General features: G+C 49.6%; 1 pseudogene; it reads left to right on the top strand.

The window, feature by feature from the left end:
• The first annotated feature begins 5,873 nt into the window (after nucleotides 1-5,873).
• Nucleotides 5,874-5,978, top strand: LOC129699900 (U2 spliceosomal RNA; annotated as a pseudogene).
• Nucleotides 5,979-6,612: the final 634 nt, after the last annotated feature.

The following is a 6,612-nucleotide window of genomic DNA, read 5'->3' as shown; positions in this document are numbered from 1 at the left end:
TGTTGGCCATCATAACAAGAGCAGTTGAGTATAGGAGCAAAGAGGTCCTTCTGCAGTTGTATAGGGCCCTAGTGGGACCACACCTGGAGTATTGTGTGCAGTTTTGTTCTCCAAATTTGAGGAAGGACATTCTTACTATTGAGGGAGAGCAGCGTATGTTCACGAGGTTAATTCCCGGGATGGCGGGACTCTCATAAGTTGATAGAGCGACCGTATACTCTGGAATTTAGAAGGATGAGAGGGCATCTTATTGCAACATATAAGATTATTAAGGGATTGACCACACTAAATGCAGGAAACGTGTTTCCAATGTTGGGGAAATCCAGAACCAGGGGCCACAGTTTAAGAATAAGGGGTAGGCCATTGAGAACTGAGATGAGGAAAAACATATTCACACAGAGAGTTGTAAATTTGTGGAATTATCTGCCTCAGAAGGCAGTGGAGGTTGATTCACTGGATGCATTCAAAAGAGAGTTAGATACAGCTCTTAGAGCTAGCGGAATCAAGGGATATGGGGAGAAGGCAGGAACGGGGTACTGATTGTGGATGATCAGCCATGATCACAGTGAATGGCGGTGCTGGCTCGAAGGACCGAATGGCCTACTCCTGCACTTAATGTCTATTGTCTATTGTCAGCCAGTGTAAAACATTCTTGAAACTTTGCAGAAACCACAGCAGCCAAGCTGCGAACATTATAATCCCACAGCGAGTGAAGGGAAAATGACCATATACAGGCAGTGCCTGGTTTGTGCAAATGTTCTATTTCTGAGTATTGTCAGCAAGCCACTTTCACCGTAAGTAAGCATGTCCATTTTCTAAAACTAACTATATCAGATATTTACATTGGCGGCACGGTGGTGCAGCGATAGAGCTGCCCTACAGCCCCAGAGACACAGGTTCGGTTCTGACTACGGGTGCTGTCAGTACGGAGTATGTTTGTATTACCCGTGACTGCATGGCTTTTCTCTGGTTTTCTCCCACATTCGAAAGAAGTACAGGTTTGTAGGTTAATTGGCTTTGGTTAAAAAAAAGTAAATTCTGCTTAGTGTGTAGGAAAGTGCCAGTTTACAGGGATCGTTGGTCGGTGCAGACGCAGTGGGCCAAAGGGCCTGTTTCCGTGCTGTATCGCTAAACTAAACTAAATGTAATAATACTTTAATTTCATTGAATAATCAACCTCACAGTACCCATAATTAAACAAATGGGATACATACTGTATCGTCGTAGAATAATAAGAGTCATACAGCATGAAAACAGGCTCTTTGGACCTATTCTGTCCATGTAGCTAGTTCAGCGATAGAGCATGGAAACAGGCTCTTCGGCTCGCCGGGTCCACACCGACCAACAACCACCCTTATCCTAGTTCTATCCTATCAACTAGGGACAATTTACAGAAGCTAATTAACCTACAAACCTCCATGTCTTTGGAATGTGGGAGGAAACCAGGGCACCCGGAGGAAATCCCATGTGGTCACAGGGGGAATGTGCAAACTCCACAGAGATGGCACCTGTAGTCAGGATCGAACCTGGGTCTCTGGCACTGTAAGATAGCAGCTATACCGCAACGCCATTGTGCCATCCAAATGTCTTTTAAATGTTATTGTACCTGCCTCAACCATTTCCTCTTGCAGCTCTTTCCACATATCACTCAGTGTGAAAATGTTGTACCTCAGGTTCCTATTGAACCTTTCCCCTCTCACCATAAACCTGTGCCTTCTAGTTCATGATTCCCCTACCCTGGGTCTAGATGGTGTGTCTACTTGCCTTATGATTTTGCACACCTCTATATGATCACCTCCCTGTCTCTGTCATCTGCTACAAACCCACTGACTCCCATGGCTAGCTGGACTATACCTCTTCCCACTCTGCTTCCTGTAGGGACTCTATCCCCTACTCCCAATTCCTCTGTCTACGCCGCTTCTGCACCCAGGATGAGGTGTTCCAAACCAGGGCATTAGAGATGTCCTCATTCTCTAGGGAACGGGGGTTCTCCTCTTCGACTATAGATGAGGCTCTCACCAGGGTCTCTTCTATTTCCCGTAGCTGCGCTCTCACTCCCCATCTCCCCACTCGTAACAAGGACAGAGTCCCCCTTGTCCTCACCTTCCACCCTACCAGCCATCACATATAACAGATAATCCTCCAACATTTTCGCCACTTCCAACAGGATCCCACCACTGGCCACATTTTTTCATCTCTTCCCCTTTCAGCTTTCCGCAGAAACCGCTCCCTCTGTAACTCCCTGGTCAATTCATCCCTTCCCACCCAAACCACCCCCTTCCCTGATACTTTCCCTTGCAACCGCAGGAAACGCTACATTTGTCGCTTTACCTCCCCCCTCGACTTCATCCAAGGACCTAAGCAGCCTTTCCAGGTGAAGCAGAGGTTCACCTGCACCTCCTCCAACCTCATCTATTGCATCCGTTGCTCTAGGTTTCAACTGCTCTACATCGGTGAGACCAAGCGTAGGCTTGCCGATCACTTCGCCCAACGCCTCGCACTGTTCGCATTAACCAACCTGATCTCCCGGTGGCTCAACATTTCAACTCCCCATCCCATTCCGACCTTTCTGTCCTGGGCCTCCTCCATGGCCATGGTCCCACTGCAAAATTGAGGAGTAGCACCTCATATTTTGCTTGGGTAGTTTACACCCCAGCGGTATGAACATTGACCTCCAATTTCAGGTACTCCTTGCTTTCTCCCTCCTTCACCTCCCCTTCCCAGCTCTCCCACAGCCCACTGTCTCCACCTCTTCCTTTCTTCTCCCCCCCCCCACCCCCACATCAGTCTAAAGAAGGGTCTCGACCCGAAATGTCACCTATTCCTTCACTCCATAGATGTTGCCTCACCCACTGAGTTTCTCCAGCATTTTTATCTACCTTCGATTTTTCCAACAGCTGCAGTTCCTACTTAAACACCTCCCTGTCTCTAACACTCTAATTAATGAACACAATGAAACAACATATGCATGTTACAACAAAAAACTTTTCTAAATTGTGTGGTGGAATATGCTTAAAGTCAGATTTCCATAAGTGAGGTCCTTCTAAACCAGGGTGCCCCTGTACCCTCTTTTCCTCATTTTGGCTTTCAGGGCACAGAAGGACTTCACTGTGCAATTTGTGCACTGGGATCTGATCCATCCATCTGAAAGACCAAACCAGACTGTGATTTAATGTTCACATCCAACAGACAGCACATCTGGCAGAGCAGTACTCGCTCAGTGTTAGTCTCAGCGTGTTGGCCAAGGTTTCAGTGCTCAGCTTCAGGGCTGGCCTTGAGTCTGAAATCTCATGCTTCATTGCTGTGTGGGAAATATGCTGGAACATGAAAAGAAGAGGTACACACAAAATGCTGGAGTAACTCAGCGGGACAGGCAGCATCTCTGGAGTGAAGGAATGGATGATGTTTCAGGTCACCGATTCCTTCTCTCCAGAGATGCTGCCTGTTCCGCTGAATTACTCCAGAACTTTGTGTCTACCTTCGACTTAAAACAGCATCTGCAGTTCTTTCCTACACATGAAATGAAGAGGATTGCTTTCTATCACAACGAGTGGTTATAATCTGAAAGATGAACAGAAATGATGGAAACACTCAGCAAAGAAGTTACCGTTGCACAATTTAAAAAGTGGCAGTTACTTTAGGAACAGCAAGATCCCAGAACCGACGTGAGCTATTACCAGACCACCTTTTCTACAAAGTTATGCCCCTGTCCCACTTAGGAAACCCGAACGGAGACCTCTGGAGACTTTGTGCCCCACCCAAGGTTTCTGTGCGGTTCCCGGAGGTTGCAGGTGGTTGCCGGAAGTTGAAAGTAGTGGAAGCAGGTAGGGAGACTGACAAAAACCTCTGTGAACCGCATGGAAACCTTGGGTGGGGCGCAAAGTCTCCAGAGGTTTCCGTTCAGGTTTCCTAAGTGGGACAGGGGCAATTAGCATGGCCAGCGATCAACATTAGGGTAGGGGTAGGATGCAGAAAAGACTGCAGAGGCTGGAATGTTGAGCAAAAAATAAAACCTGTTAGAAAATAGGTGCAGGAGTAGGCCATTCGGCCCTTCAAGCCAACACTGCCATTCAATATGATCATGGCTGATCACCCAAAATCAGTACCCTGTTCCTCCTTTTTCCCCATATCCCTTGATTTCTTTAGCCCTAAGAGCTAAATCTAACTCTTTCTTGAAAACACCCAGTGAATTGGCCTCCACTGCCTTCTGTGACAGGGAATTCTACAGATTCACAACTAGGTGAAAATGTTTTTCGTCATCTCAGTCCTAAATGGCCTACCACTTATTTTTAAACTGTGATGCCTGGTTCTGGACTCCCCCGACATCGGGATCATTTTTCCTGTTGGAGGAACTAGGCGGGTCAAGCAGCAACAATGGACGGAAGTAGACAGGCGATATTTCAGGTCAGTCCTCAAGGAAAGGGCCTAAAGCACAAAACATTGTCTGTCCATTTTCCTCCACATATGCTGTCTGATCCGCTGCATTCCTCCAGCAGTTAATACCTTGCTGTGTATTTTCACCAATCTTTCACAGGAAATGCCTGAAACGCTCAGCTGTTCAGATAGCATCCATCTCGAGAAAAAGGATTCACATTGAACGCTTAACTCTTAACTCGATCTTAACACTCTTGATAGACTGGAGGGAATATCTCGGATAGAATGGGATCAAATGGACTTGCATGGCAGTTTAGTAGAGTTAGGTTCAGATTAAGTCTATTTGTCTATATTATGTGTTGCTGATAGCAATTTAACTTCGGAGTCACGTGAGTGACTACGTGAAGAACCCACTTCCAATGCATGCGTGTCATATCGCTACACGCATTGCAACGAGTCACACAGGGGGAACGACGTTCCCCAGTGGGAGAATTTGAAAGTCGGGAACAGCAGGTAAGAGACTCTGCGTTCCTTTTTCTACTTACCTTTTAGGTGGAGACATGGACCTGATCCATGAAGGCTGCGGAAAGCTGGCGGGGGAGAACCGCGAAGTGCGGGCAGCCGGCAGCAGCAGCAACGGCACCAATTTCCTGGAGGGAAAAACCTGTGCCCGACTTCGCTCCCGCACCGGCAAAATTCACTTCTCGGCCGGGCGGGAGGCAAAGCAAAGACGTCCCAGTCCCAGTATGCCAGTCTCAAGCGAGACTGGCTTGGAGCAGTCGCTAGCGGCCAGCGCCGAGGCTGCAGGACAGAGAGCAGGGACCAGTGCTGTAAGTACCGGGGGTACACAGGAGGGCTGGAAAAGCTCAGCGAGTGCAGCGGCACTAATGGAGCAAAGGAACTGGGGACGTTCGGGCCGAAAACCTTCTTCAAAAGGTAAGCACCGGGGTTGGTCCAAGGGGTCCCTACGAACAGCCGGGTTTTACCGACTGCGGAACTGCCGCGAGGGACCAGTCCCGTGAACACCGGGGTCGGTCCGAGCGGCTCGAACCTGACACGCAGGGAACGACGTTCACCAGCGGGAGAATTGAAAGTCGGGAACAGCAGGTAAGAGACTCTGCGTTCCTTCCACTTACCCTTTAGGTGCAGACATGGACCGGGTCCATGTAAGCTGCAGAAAGCTGGCGGGAGAACCGCGGAGTGCGGGCAGCCGGCAGGAGCAGCAACGGCAGCGGCAGGAGCAGCAGCAACGGCACATCGATTCCCGGAGAGGGAAAACACCTGTGCCCGACTTCGCTCCCGCACCAGGGGAAAATTCATTTCTCGGCCAGTATGCCAGTCTCGCTTTGGAAGCGAGTCTGGCTTGAAGCAGCGCTACCGGCCAGCGCCGAGGCTCACAAACTGAGGACATTGCAGTGGAGTTGACCGGCTGCAATCGACCGCGAGGGACCAGTACCGTGAGTACCGGGGTCGGTCCCAGCGGGTTTTTAGTTACAGAGATCGCTTCTTGGCCTTTTGGCTAAGATCTAGTGTAGTATCTGTTTCTTATCAGTTTTAATATCTGATACGTCCCTTATCTAGGGACCATATAAGCAGGAGTGCCCAGAACTGAGGGCATTGGAGTGGGGTTGACCAGCGGTCTGAGATAAACGAGCAGCCAGAAGTGCTGAGAGCGTTGGAGCCGGTTTTGACCGGCTACACAGCAAAATCCCGACGAATCGGGTACAACCCCACGGACCCCATTGAATTGAGTGGCGGTGCAGGCTCGAGGGGCTGAATGGCCTGCTCCTGCACCTAATTTCTATGTTTTTTCATAAAAATCTGTTTATTAATCCTTTGGTTAAAGTATTAGATGGGTCCATGGCGCTGGAAGTACGGAGACGGCGTGGACCCGCTAGCCCACGCTGGAGGAAGCCGGTACGAGTGGCTGCAGCATGACAGCAGCCAGCACAGGTGCCTGTGAGTACCGGGACCGTGTGGAGAGGTGGACCTACATACAAGACCGGTGCGGTCAGCGGTGGGGCGAGGAAAACCCGCAAACCAGTGCCCGTGTGTACGGGGGACGGAAACAGCGGGGGAAAAAAGGAGCTCCTTCACAGTAGCAGTCACATGGATGTGGAGACTAGCCACAGTGGGCAGGAGGTAAGCCCCACATGGGTACCCCGTGCGGGACCCCTAGAGATCTCTAACTCTATAAAAAAGAGTAGGCAGGACCCTGATGGGCCAGAGCCTGGTAAT

Source organism: Leucoraja erinacea, chromosome 8, assembly GCF_028641065.1.
Source record: "Leucoraja erinacea ecotype New England chromosome 8, Leri_hhj_1, whole genome shotgun sequence".
NCBI lineage: Eukaryota > Metazoa > Chordata > Chondrichthyes > Rajiformes > Rajidae > Leucoraja > Leucoraja erinaceus.
The sequence above is the reverse complement of the archived record's forward strand: the minus strand, read 5'-3'. Positions and strand labels throughout refer to the sequence as shown.